This window comes from Ambystoma mexicanum, chromosome 10, assembly GCF_040938575.1.
Source record: "Ambystoma mexicanum isolate Mex_15411 chromosome 10, UKY_AmexF1_1, whole genome shotgun sequence".
NCBI classification, from domain to species: domain Eukaryota; kingdom Metazoa; phylum Chordata; class Amphibia; order Caudata; family Ambystomatidae; genus Ambystoma; species Ambystoma mexicanum.
In genome coordinates, this window is record NC_090932.1 from 1,527,883,527 (window position 1) to 1,527,896,210 (window position 12,684).

At 41.1% G+C, this 12,684-nt stretch overlaps 1 protein-coding gene and 4 long non-coding RNA genes across 5 annotated transcripts in view; 2 read left to right on the plus strand and 3 right to left on the minus strand.

The window, feature by feature from the left end:
* Positions 1 to 12,684, plus strand: part of TMEM233 (transmembrane protein 233) — a 302,463-nt gene that overhangs the window by 183,538 nt on the left and 106,241 nt on the right. The window lies entirely within an intron of this gene.
* On the minus strand, positions 5,316 to 5,955 carry LOC138493345 (uncharacterized). Its single transcript, XR_011276390.1, has 2 exons — positions 5,863 to 5,955; positions 5,316 to 5,472 (listed from the first exon to the last, which is right to left on the minus strand). It is a non-coding gene; the product is annotated as an uncharacterized lncRNA (long non-coding RNA).
* Positions 6,038 to 6,521, minus strand: LOC138493346 (uncharacterized). The gene is made up of 3 exons (XR_011276391.1): positions 6,462 to 6,521; positions 6,238 to 6,375; positions 6,038 to 6,134 (listed from the first exon to the last, which is right to left on the minus strand). It is a non-coding gene; the product is annotated as an uncharacterized lncRNA (long non-coding RNA).
* Positions 11,082 to 11,554, minus strand: LOC138493347 (uncharacterized). Its single transcript, XR_011276392.1, has 3 exons — positions 11,496 to 11,554; positions 11,272 to 11,409; positions 11,082 to 11,168 (listed from the first exon to the last, which is right to left on the minus strand). It is a non-coding gene; the product is annotated as an uncharacterized lncRNA (long non-coding RNA).
* LOC138493349 (uncharacterized) lies at positions 11,974 to 12,613 on the plus strand. The gene is made up of 2 exons (XR_011276393.1): positions 11,974 to 12,066; positions 12,457 to 12,613. It is a non-coding gene; the product is annotated as an uncharacterized lncRNA (long non-coding RNA).

Consider the following 12,684-nt stretch of genomic DNA (forward strand, 5'->3'; position numbering starts at 1 on the left):
CAGCAGAGGCCAGCGTGCGTCTGGTGTCTTGCTGTTGTCTTCCGTAGCTCCATGTCAACTTCCGCCGGATTTGAAGAAGTTGTCATATGAGCCAGCATTACGTACTGTGTTGTCAGTCCCCCTTACTGGCGGTAAATCTATTCTTCTGTGTGACTCCTTGTAGCAGGGCTAGTAAGGGCATGTACATGGCCACAATATTTGATGGCAAATGTAGTGCCTAAAACCGTTCATGTGCAATAAACGTCTAGTTCAGGGGTATGCACTCTGCGACTCTCCAGAGGTTTTCTACTAAGACTTCTGTGATCCTTCATCGTTTATGCTGGCTAAAACTGCTGGGATTTGTAGTCCAAAACATCTGGAAAGCCAATGTTTGCAGGCCCATGATCTAGTTCAACCCCGTGTTATAAAACAGACAGACAGTAAATAAATAAATACATTGTGGGCCCAATTCATGGAATTATTTGCACGGTTCAAAGTGACTTTGCAATTCTGAAAAGTGGCTTTGCACGGCCGTCTGTGTGTGTGCAGTAGTTGTTCATACAGACCACTGATTGTCTCATACTGAATGTACTCTGTAAAGCAGGTAAAAGGTAGTCTGGATGATTCACACCGGCTCAAATTTAATTGGTAATGTTAATCCAGTACAACTCTTACATTTTTAGTTTTTTTGGTAATGTTTTCCCTTTGTCTTGGAACTGTTTGCTTTTCAATCACAGTACAAAACAAAGCAGACTCTTTGAGCCTGATTTATACAAATAATTTCAATGGGGCTTTTCCATGTTAAAATAGTTTTGTGAATCAGGCCCTTTATGTCACATATGGGTAAAATGTTTCAACAGTTTCGTGGGCACAGAACATGTTCTAATCCTGGATCTGTGTTCTGTCGAACAAAATACAATTTTCCTACAGTTTTGTCCCATGTTAATTAAATTATATGAACAGCTTGAACAGTACATCATGGTGGTGGAACCTTTGTTCCCAATTAATGTTTTATAAACAGATATTAATGACTTAGTGGTCATTTTACAGGCAAACCAGTTTCCATAACAGGGACCTGCAACTTTTGGTTCTCCACATGTTTTGGACCACAAGTGCCATCAGCACTTTCCAGCATAGTCAATGGTGAAGCATTGCAGGAGTTGTAGTCCAAAACATCTGGAGAGCATCAGGTTGCAGATTCACAGGGGTAGTGTACTCAAATTAGTGTGAGTCCCCATGTCTCTTCCAGTATGTCTTCTGTGGGCTCTCGATAAGCCTTTACCAGATATGTATGTATATTTTTACTCTTTTTAAATGAAAAGAGGGGAGACTTTGCTGATAATCTCTTATAATATGCCAATTCTTCTTTATAATTTCTCACTTTGTTGCTGCAAGGTTTCAACCTGCTTACACATGTGATCCGAACCCCTGTATTCATTCATTCACGGCTGTGTTGGCATTTACAGATTTTAATATCACTGCTGTGGGCCCAACTACGTTAGCTTCAGGCCCCACTTGTTAGACAATCCTGGCTAAGCATCTGCTGCTCTAAGGTACCAACCTGTAAAAGCAAGAGGAAATATCGAGGCTGAGTACCACAAAAGGAAATACACCAAACACAGGTTTATAAAGATTCACAGATCTTTATTCGACTGCACAGTTTACAAAGAAATAAAGTCAGATAGTTATCTGGCCTTCAGTACATCACAGTGAATACCAGCCCTTCAGTGTGAGAAGTGAGAGGTACTGGACATCTGGACATTCACGCATTTATACAATTTTAGTAACAATATCCAGCCCTTCTGCAAGTTAATAATCCATGGTCTAGAGTTCGTGCCGAGTTCACTTATGGTTTATATGACAATATGCACACGGATTACATTCGGTTTACATACAAACAAGTTACAATGGCAACAGTGTATTCCCAGGTTTAGCAGTAAGCCTTAGCACATGTCACTTCACAATGCAGTTCAGCTAGTGTCCATGTTCGATATTTACTTTACATTGTTTTCGATGTATGTTCGCGGATGAGGCTTATTCCTGCAGACAATCCTAAAACCACAAGTCAGGCATGGGACAAGGTCTCTTTACCCAGTCTAAACATTCGGCCCGCAGACAGTCTAAACATTAGCTAAGGTGCAAGGGTCGGGAAGGCTTGGTTACAAGTTGGAAACACAGTCCACTATTTTAGAACACAGAGTTACGTTTGAACAGAAATCAAAATGGCGGATGATCCCAAAATGGCGGCAAAGTCAATCTAAAATCGAAACATTTGAAACGCGGTTTTCTTCGCAGAGCGACTGGGCTTAGGCCAATATACATTAGAAAGGAGGCACAATATGATTTCCCATTTAACAAACCGACTGGTAATTCCTCTTGCCGAGGCCCTCTTGGCCAACAACAATACTTGGCTTTGCCGGTTTCTTTGTGTGCTGGCAGGTCGTGTATCCACACTGTGGGCATGGGAATACATCTAGAATATTCCGTATGTAAATGTCCAAGCTCCAGACGCTCTGAACAATGCTACATTTTTTGCAGATTCTTCCGAGGTTCCCCTTCTTACCCCCACAGGTGTTTGCCCTTCTAGTGACATCTACGCTCCTCACAATACCCATGCTTGTGCCTCTTACATTGCCCTTCAATGTGTTGGTCAGCCTATCTTGGTGAGAGCATTTACTTGAATTCTGATATGCTTGGGCACGCCCCCAGATCCTTCCTACCCGGCTGCTCTGACTTCCTCCTCCTCTCCCAATAAATCTGCTCCTTCTGCTTCTCTACGTCTTCATCACCTGCTCCCTTGCCAAGCACACAACTGAATTTTCCAATCTTTGATCAAAGGACTACCATGATCTCATCTTCATCACTGAGACTTGACCCTGGGATTCCTCTGGCCCCACTTGTTCATCGCGTATTCCCTCTGGATACAAAGTCATATGCTCTGATTGCACTACCTCTGTAGGAGACGGTGTGTTTGTGATTTCTGCTCAGCCCTTAAGATCTCTGTTATTACTTTCTTCTCTTTTCCCAATGCAAAAATGCTTGTTATTAAGTTTTCCATTTCTGCCTCAGCTTCTCTCCCCAATATATCACCCTCGAAACCTGATCCTTGTTTTGCTACTATTTGGCAGACACTATTTCTTTTTTAGCGTGCTATACTTCCAATCGGGCAATCATAGGTCATTTCAACATTTGGGCCGGCTCTCCCTCTATGCCCATTGCTGATTCCACTCTTGATGACTTGTCTCTCTTCAACCTCTGAATTAGTCAATGGCACTACTCAGGTCACCCGACATACTCTTGACCTCATTTTCAGTAGCCCGGATCTTATTTTGGTAGTGCCTGCTATTCCCCATAGGTGGTCCGTGAACTTCTTTATTCCATTTACATTGACCTACTCAACTCTGTTATCCCATCTCCCTTCCACTTCACGGCCTGCAGCTGTCGACCCATGGAAAAAACGTAGTTCTTCGTATGTCCAATAATTTCCTTCTCCGGCCACTTACCCTGCCTTTACAATTGGATTCCATTCACTCTTAATATTCACACGCATGAACAAGACCAGTCAAGTGGGGAATGGGCATGTTTGCAATAAAGAATGAATATACACTTTTGAAACATGCAACATAGGATGATAATGATAACATACTAATTTGTACATCTGCATCTGGGTGCATCTTTGGTTGCTTATATAGTGAGTAACACAGCACAGAGGTTGTTTCAAAGTGCTGTACGGGAGGAAAGGAGCATGGGAGAATGTGAAGGAACTACAATGAGCGGAAAAGCAGCGGGGGACGACTGGAAACCCAAAGTGGCCCAAGTAGCCCCATAATGCATTGTGTTGGCAAGCCTAACCCCTTTAAGTAGGAGTTTGGGTGGTCCCCCACTATACAAAAACATGGTGTAAATAGGGACTCTTAAAGCACATTTATCCTTCTATTGGGATAAAGAAGTAGTTAAAAATAACAAAGAATGGACACATAACATTTGTAAGAGTAAGGACTAACACACTCGAAGCATTGTAACAAATTCTTTACTGCAAAAGAATGTGGTGGATGACAAGAGATGGAAGGGGGGCGGGGTGCATGGAGCAGAGAATAAAAGGAGCAGAAACCCACACAAAAGAGGAGAATGGATTAGAAGGCCACTGCAAAATCTCCAGAGTTCCCTGTTGGCCTGTCCACCTTTGAAAAGGAGACCCCCCACACCCTCCTGAAACGGAATTGATAGGGTTACTCATTATGCTGACATTAAACTGGACTTCACTGTCTCCAGAGCATGGTCCTCTCTAGGCTGGACTATTTCAACAGCCTCTTACTATATCTTCCTGCCTCCACTCCTTGACCATTAAACCTATCCAGAAGAGGACTGCAAGACTTGTCCCAGTCCTCAAGCCTAGGGATCATATCTCTCCAGCTCTGAAATCTCTCCACTGGCTCCCTGTGGCTGCAAGGATCAAGTGCAAGACCCTTTGTATAGTCCACAAGGCTTTCTGGGGCCTGGAACCGCGCTACCTCCAACTTTCTCTTCCTAAACATCTTCCTTCTTAAGCCCTATGTTCATCCACCTCCAATTCTCTGAGGGTCAGATGCTTCTCCAAGCAGAGAGTGGGGGGGGGGGGTAGATCTCTTTCCTTGGCTGGGGCCTCCCTCTGGAACAGCCTCCCTGCCTCTCTCAAACTTGAGCAGAACCACCTCCGGTTCCGGAAGCAACTCAAGACCTTCCTTTTTGCTTCTCCTTTCTCTCTTCCTCTCCTTGCTGATGTCCCTGACTGCTCCACACACTGGTCACCTAGCCACCCACTGAAACTCGGACACAGGCTACTTCATGTCCAGTTGCCCTTGCACTGCCTCCGGGCTCCCCCAGCACTTAAGGGTCTGTATCTGCAACCCTACAGCCCCTTGTCTCGCTGCACTTATTAGCCAGATAACGCTTGACATTATTTCGTTGAAATGTTTATAAAGTGTTACATGCAAACATCATTGGCCTCTTAACCCATCTCATGTCTTTTGCATTTCAAGCTTTTACTAGACAGGAATTATGAACAAGAATGGTATCAGGAGAACAAGAGAGACTGAAGAAGGTGGACAGACAAATAAGAACTTAAATCGGTATATTCATTTTATTAAGATTTATCTAAAAAACACTTCAACACATATTAACTTAATTAATTCTAAAAGACATTTTGCTAATCATACAACCTTACATACACACTCTAATGCAATGTTTAAATAATGTACAGTGCTGAGAAATTAAAGAAGCTGATCAATTCATTAAACCACTTCTTTTCATTGAGTTTATAAAACATTCACAATGTTATAAACCACAGTTCATTCCTAAATGTAATATCATGTAATATCGACTATTGGTGCCTAAGACTATTGGTGCCTAACAATATCAATCTTCTTTACAAAAAAGCTTCCCATTAATTTAATAGTTTCGACTTCGACAAGTTGTGTGTGTCTTCATCAGGATTGGATGAACAGTAGCAACATTCTAAAAATAAACAAACATACAATTAAGACATAGTTAAAATACTGCTGTCAACCTTCTATCAGTAACTCTCTCTCATGAATTGGATCAAACATTGAACACTAGAACAAAAATTGTCTCTAAGTCCAAGTGGGTATTCCCTTACCCATGATCCCATCAAAACTGGTCAGTACAGTACAGCCAGTTTAAGTAAAGCCGACTAAATCAGCTATTTTCATATCCCCATATGCAGTCCCCCCAATTTTTATTCAGGGCTCCAGGGTTCAAAAAAAGGGAAACTAAGCTACTCCCGTATTCATACTTAGAGACACATATCCCTTTAAGTGCTGAGTATACCCCTACCGTCCCAACTGTGAACTGCTTCAGAGTACAAATACAAGTGAGAAAACATACCTGCGAACCCCATTAGGTTCGCCTAGTGACTTGTATCCCAGTGGCTTTTAGTATAAGTCTAGTAAGTTTGGTTTTTCACGAAAAACGAAACCTGTGACAAAAAATCAAATTTATTAGTGTCACACAAATTTGAGAATGCCCATGTTAATCTCTTAGTTGGCAGCTCACGTTCTATACCTAAACTGATCCGTTCACAGCACAGGTCAGAAACACTTCTTGCGCCAACAGAATGGAAGCAAGATGGCTCTTCTCAAAGTTTTCAAGGAAACCGCCTAAGAAACAAATTGAATCCTCTTAGAACTAACGAAATGCAAATAAGGCATGTATACTATTGCGGGCCAAAACGCCCTCTCTTTAATACAAAAAGCCTTTCACCTTTGTTATAGTGACGCTGTCCAAAATGGAATAGCACTTATCTCCCTTCTATCCCGCAGCATAGTTTAAACGCTCACGGTCACAAAATGGATAATGACACACCTCTCCGCTGACGGGCGTGTACGCTGATGGGTGAATCTGTAAATTAATAAATAGACGGATCCCGTCAACAGCAGACCCAATAAACCGAGTGGTAAACAAACGCCTACTTCAAACCTGCTTACCTTATTTGCCGCAGTAGTAATTCGCAGTTTAGTACCGTGTGCCTCTGAGGAGCGGAAGGACAGAACAATATTCGTCATGGTCCCTCTTTTATTTCCAAAATAAGGACATAAATACAAAGGAAGGACCAAAAAACGACATAGTGTCCTACAAGACATGGTCACAAAAGAAGGACTAAAAACGCGATAGTGTCTTACATAACATAGACACATTTGATAGTGGGGAGAAGTGGAAAGAGGACCTCAGTTCCATTCTTCTCGTTGATTCAGGCCCCTCTCTAGACTATTGGTCTGGTATATCCACCATTGTTCTTTTTGCGCTAAGCGTGCAGCCGTGTTGGCCGCATCAGTGCCAGACACTTTCTCGACTGCCCACCATTTCAAATCTTCTGGCCTATGTTTCTGTTCCAAAAAATGCATCGTTAGTGGAGCATTCTGCTGGCCCGTTCTGATCTTAGATTTATGCTCACTTATGCGTAATTTGACAGCTCTGGATGTCTTCCCAATGTAAGCCTTTTTACAAGGGCATATAATAACATATATTACATTGGTGCTGAGGCAGGTGGTGTGGTGCCTCAGATCCCAGATTCTGTCATAAATCTCAATCGAGGCAATGGCCGAAGTGGTGGCACAACTCGAACAGTTGCCACAGGGGTAGTGTCCCTTAATGGGCAGCATACCCCAAGAACTGGTGATGGTGGGTTGACTATCTTGCGCCATATTTCTGTCGGCTTTGGAAACCCAGTTCTTAATGTTTCTGCCTCTTTTCAATGCATAAATGGGTTTGGCCATTTTCGGCATGTTGAGCTGAAGTAGATGCCAATGATTGGATATTATCTTCTTGATTTGATTATGTTGAGTGCTGAGCGTGAGAGCACATACAAGTTGGTCTCCCCCCAGCTTCCTTTCTTTTATGTCCCTTTGTAAAAGCACATCTCTATGCTGGTACCTTGCACGTTTTTTTGACTGTGTAAGTAATCTTTTGGGGTATCCTCTCTCTATCAGTCTTTCCTCGATGACGGAAGCTTGCTTATTAAAATCTTCTGTTTTAGTGCAATTTCTCCTCGCCCTCAGAAACTGACCATAAGGTATATTTGACTTCAAAGACTGAGCATGAAAACTTTCGTAATGTAGTATAGTGTTTCTATCGGAATCTTTTCTATAAAGGTCTACTGCAAGTACATTTTTATCCACTTTAATAAGGATGTCTAAAAATGCGATCTCCTTATTACTCGTTTGCATAGTAAACTTCAGATTAGGATTTAGGTTATTCATCCAAAGGAAGAACGCATTGAAGTCCCCTTTGGTGCTGTCCCAGATGATAAGTATGTCATCAATGTACCTTTTATACAGTTTGAGAGCTGGTCTAAACGGATTAGCATCTATCAAAATGTTGGATTCCTCGAGATCCCACATATAGAGGGTGGCATAGTTGGGTGCAAAGGATGCCCCCATAGCCATCCCCTTAATCTGCATGTAGTACCCATTCTTGAATCTAAAGAAGTTTCTCGTAAGGGCAATTTCCAATAGTTCAATTAGGAACTCGCTAGGGACAGAGATGATATCGGTCCTAGTTTGTAAAAACCTATTCATAATCCCCAATGAGTCCCCCTGGGGAATGTTAGAGTATAATGACTCAACGTCTAGAGTGATAAGCATATCGTGGTCGCTATCAAAAGGAAAAGCCTCCACAATTCTAATGACATCAGTAGAGTCAGATAGATAAGTGGGAGTTTTTTTCGCCAGAGGTTTCAAAAAGTGGTCCAGATATTGTCCCACAGGTTCAAGAATAGACCCACTTAGGGAAACAATAGGTCTCCCAGGTGGTGAAATCATGCTCTTATGAATTTTGGGCAGCATATAAATCAAGGGAGTCCTGGTGTTCTTAGGGACCAGGAAATTAAATTCCTTCTGAGTGATGATTTCCTTTTCTAAACCATCCTTGGCCAAACCTTCTATTTCTTTCAATATACTCTGCGAGGGGTCTCCCTGCAGTTTGACATAGACCTCTCGATTGTTCAATTGTCTCATGACCTCACAGTCATATTTGACAGCGTCCCATACTACAACTCCACCTCCTTTGTCAGCTTTCTTGATAACAATTGATCTGTCCGATTGTAAATTTTTTAGACATACCCAATCCTCTTTGGTGAAATTAAAGCATTTGGTATCTCGTCTCTTTTTCTCTCTGTTATCATAGAGAGCATTAAAGTCTCGAAGTACTGCTTTTTCAAATATGGCTGTTTCTTTAGAAATCATGCTAAGGGAAGGAGTAAAAGTAGAAGGGGGTTTAAAAGGCGTATTGGCCCTCTTTTCAATAGATTCAGGAGGGGAATCATCAAAGAAATCTTTGAGCCTAATTTTGCGAAAGAAACTCCTCAACTCTGTTTCAATATCCATTTTGCTAGGGTCCTTCATCGGAATGAAGGAAAATCCTTTTTCTAATATGGATATTTCTTTGGTAGTCAAAGTTTTGTCAGACAGGTTATACACAGCTGAAGGGGAATTTACCTTCTGTATGCTCGCCTTCTTGTTTCGAACATATTTCCTAAAGGCGGTGGGTCTGTTTGAGGTGGAGGAAAAGGGAGTTCTTGCGATGGATACGGTTGCAAGGGCCCTGGGGGGACAAATCCTTGTGGATAGAAATAAGGGGGGTATTGAAAAAACATGTTTTGTCTCCCTCTTCTACCTCCTCTTTGGAACCCTCTGTTTCTTTGCCTTTGTAGATTTCCTCTCCTCCCTCTTTGGTAACCATCACCTTCATCGGAAGAAGTGTCTGAAAAAGTGACCTTTTTTCGGATCGGTGTTCCTAAGATATTATCTGGATCTCGCCAATTCGATGGGCCTTGGTAATCCGCATGTAAATACGGATATGCCTTCTCCTTAGAGAAATTTTTCACATCCTTGATCAATTTCTCCATTTTCTTAGAGGTGGTTATTTTAATGAAATCTATCACTTGATTCTCAATTGATTCCATCTTTTCTTTAATGTTTATAATGGTAGAGTCTGCCTTAAATGCCAATTCGGCTTTCTGGATCTCTTCCCCAACTGCCATACTCTTTTTCAAGGCTGTATTTATAGTAAGTAACATCCAGTCCCTACTGCACTTGGTTCCTATCCCAGAAAACGCATTTTTATATTCAATATCGTCCACAAATAGACAAGGCTCGTTGCGAACAATTAATCCTGTTGGAATAATATTCTTCTTTAAGTACTCTGTTAGAAGGTGACTATGCATTTCTGTTCTAAATTTCTTTTTCTTCAATCGTAATATACTATCGCTAGTTATATTCAAATAATCTCCAGTCACATTGTCCAACTGCAATTTGTCAAAAAATGAAGGGATCTTAATGGCCTCCGCTAATTGTTCTTCACTGAAGGACACTGAATCTGAAGCAGACATAGTGTGAACGGGGCATCAACACAGTCCAAAATAAGTGGACTAGACCTCAAAGAGGTCACAACGGAAGGGACCAGAAGGCCCTATTCCCCACACAGCAAAGTGCTGCACCTAAACAACAAACCCAAAGTGGGAACCTCAACTTTCACTGATACCTAGAGGTAACACCAAGCATTATGAACAAGAATGGTATCAGGAGAACAAGAGAGACTGAAGAAGGTGGACAGACAAATAAGAACTTAAATCGGTATATTCATTTTATTAAGATTTATCTAAAAAACACTTCAACACATATTAACTTAATTAATTCTAAAAGACATTTTGCTAATCATACAACCTTACATACACACTCTAATGCAATGTTTAAATAATGTACAGTGCTGAGAAATTAAAGAAGCTGATCAATTCATTAAACCACTTCTTTTCATTGAGTTTATAAAACATTCACAATGTTATAAACCACAGTTCATTCCTAAATGTAATATCATGTAATATCGACTATTGGTCCCTAAGACTATTGGTGCCTAACAATATCAATCTTCTTTACAAAAAAGCTTCCCATTAATTTAATAGTTTCGACTTCGACAAGTTGTGTGTGTCTTCATCAGGATTGGATGAACAGTAGCAACATTCTAAAAATAAACAAACATACAATTAAGACATAGTTAAAATACTGCTGTCAACCTTCTATCAGTAACTCTCTCTCATGAATTGGATCAAACATTGAACACTAGAACAAAAATTGTCTCTAAGTCCAAGTGGGTATTCCCTTACCCATGATCCCATCAAAACTGGTCAGTACAGTACAGCCAGTTTAAGTAAAGCCGACTAAATCAGCTATTTTCATATCCCCATATGCAGTCCCCCCAATTTTTATTCAGGGCTCCAGGGTTCAAAAAAAGGGAAACTAAGCTACTCCCGTATTCATACTTAGAGACACATATCCCTTTAAGTGCTGAGTATACCCCTACCGTCCCAACTGTGAACTGCTTCAGAGTACAAATACAAGTGAGAAAACATACCTGCAAACCCCATTAGGTTCGCCTAGTGACTTGTATCCCAGTGGCTTTTAGTATAAGTCTAGTAAGTTTGGTTTTTCACGAAAAACGAAACCTGTGATAAAAACACAGGAAACAATAAATCAAATTTATTAGTGTCACACAAATTTGAGAATGCCCATGTTAATCTCTTAGTTGGCAGCTCACGTTCTATACCGAAACTGATCCGTTCACAGCACAGGTCAGAAACACTTCTTGCGCCAACAGAATGGAAGCAAGATGGCTCTTCTCAAAGTTTTCAAGGAAACCGCCTAAGAAACAAATTGAATCCTCTTAGAACTAACGAAATGCAAATAAGGCATGTATACTATTGCGGGCCAAAACGCCCTCTCTTTAATACAAAAAGCCTTTCACCTTTGTTATAGTGACTCTGTCCAAAATGGAATAGCACTTATCTCCCTTCTATCCCGCAGCATAGTTTAAACGCTCACGGTCACAAAATGGATAATGACACACCTCTCCGCTGACGGGCGTGTACGCTGATGGGTGAATCTGTAAATTAATAAATAGACGGATCCCGTCAACAGCAGACCCAATAAACCGAGTGGTAAACAAACGCCTACTTCAAACCTGCTTACCTTATTTGCCGCAGTAGTAATTCGCAGTTTAGTACCGTGTGCCTCTGAGGAGCGGAAGGACAGAACAATATTCGTCATGGTCCCTCTTTTATTTCCAAAATAAGGACATAAATACAAAGGAAGGACCAAAAAACGACATAGTGTCCTACAAGACATGGTCACAAAAGAAGGACTAAAAACGCGATAGTGTCTTACATAACATAGACACATTTGATAGTGGGGAGAAGTGGAAAGAGGACCTCAGTTCCATTCTTCTCGTTGATTCAGGCCCCTCTCTAGACTATTGGTCTGGTATATCCACCATTGTTCTTTTTGCGCTAAGCGTGCAGCCGTGTTGGCCGCATCAGTGCCAGACACTTTCTCGACTGCCCACCATTTCAAATCTTCTGGCCTATGTTTCTGTTCCAAAAAATGCATCGTTAGTGGAGCATTCTGCTGGCCCGTTCTGATCTTAGATTTATGCTCACTTATGCGTCACAGGTTTCGTTTTTCGTGAAAAACCAAACTTACTAGACTTATACTAAAAGCCACTGGGATACAAGTCACTAGGCGAACCTAATGGGGTTCGCAGGTATGTTTTCTCACTTGTATTTGTACTCTGAAGCAGTTCACAGTTGGGACGGTAGGGGTATACTCAGCACTTAAAGGGATATGTGTCTCTAAGTATGAATACGGGAGTAGCTTAGTTTCCCTTTTTTTGAACCCTGGAGCCCTGAATAAAAATTGGGGGGACTGCATATGGGGATATGAAAATAGCTGATTTAGTCGGCTTTACTTAAACTGGCTGTACTGTACTGACCAGTTTTGATGGGATCATGGGTAAGGGAATACCCACTTGGACTTAGAGACAATTTTTGTTCTAGTGTTCAATGTTTGATCCAATTCATGAGAGAGAGTTACTGATAGAAGGTTGACAGCAGTATTTTAACTATGTCTTAATTGTATGTTTGTTTATTTTTAGAATGTTGCTACTGTTCATCCAATCCTGATGAAGACACACACAACTTGTCGAAGTCGAAACTATTAAATTAATGGGAAGCTTTTTTGTAAAGAAGATTGATATTGTTAGGCACCAATAGTCTTAGGCACCAATAGTCGATATTACATGATATTACATTTAGGAATGAACTGTGGTTTATAACATTGTGAATGTTTTATAAACTCAATGAAAAGAAGTGGTTTAATGAAT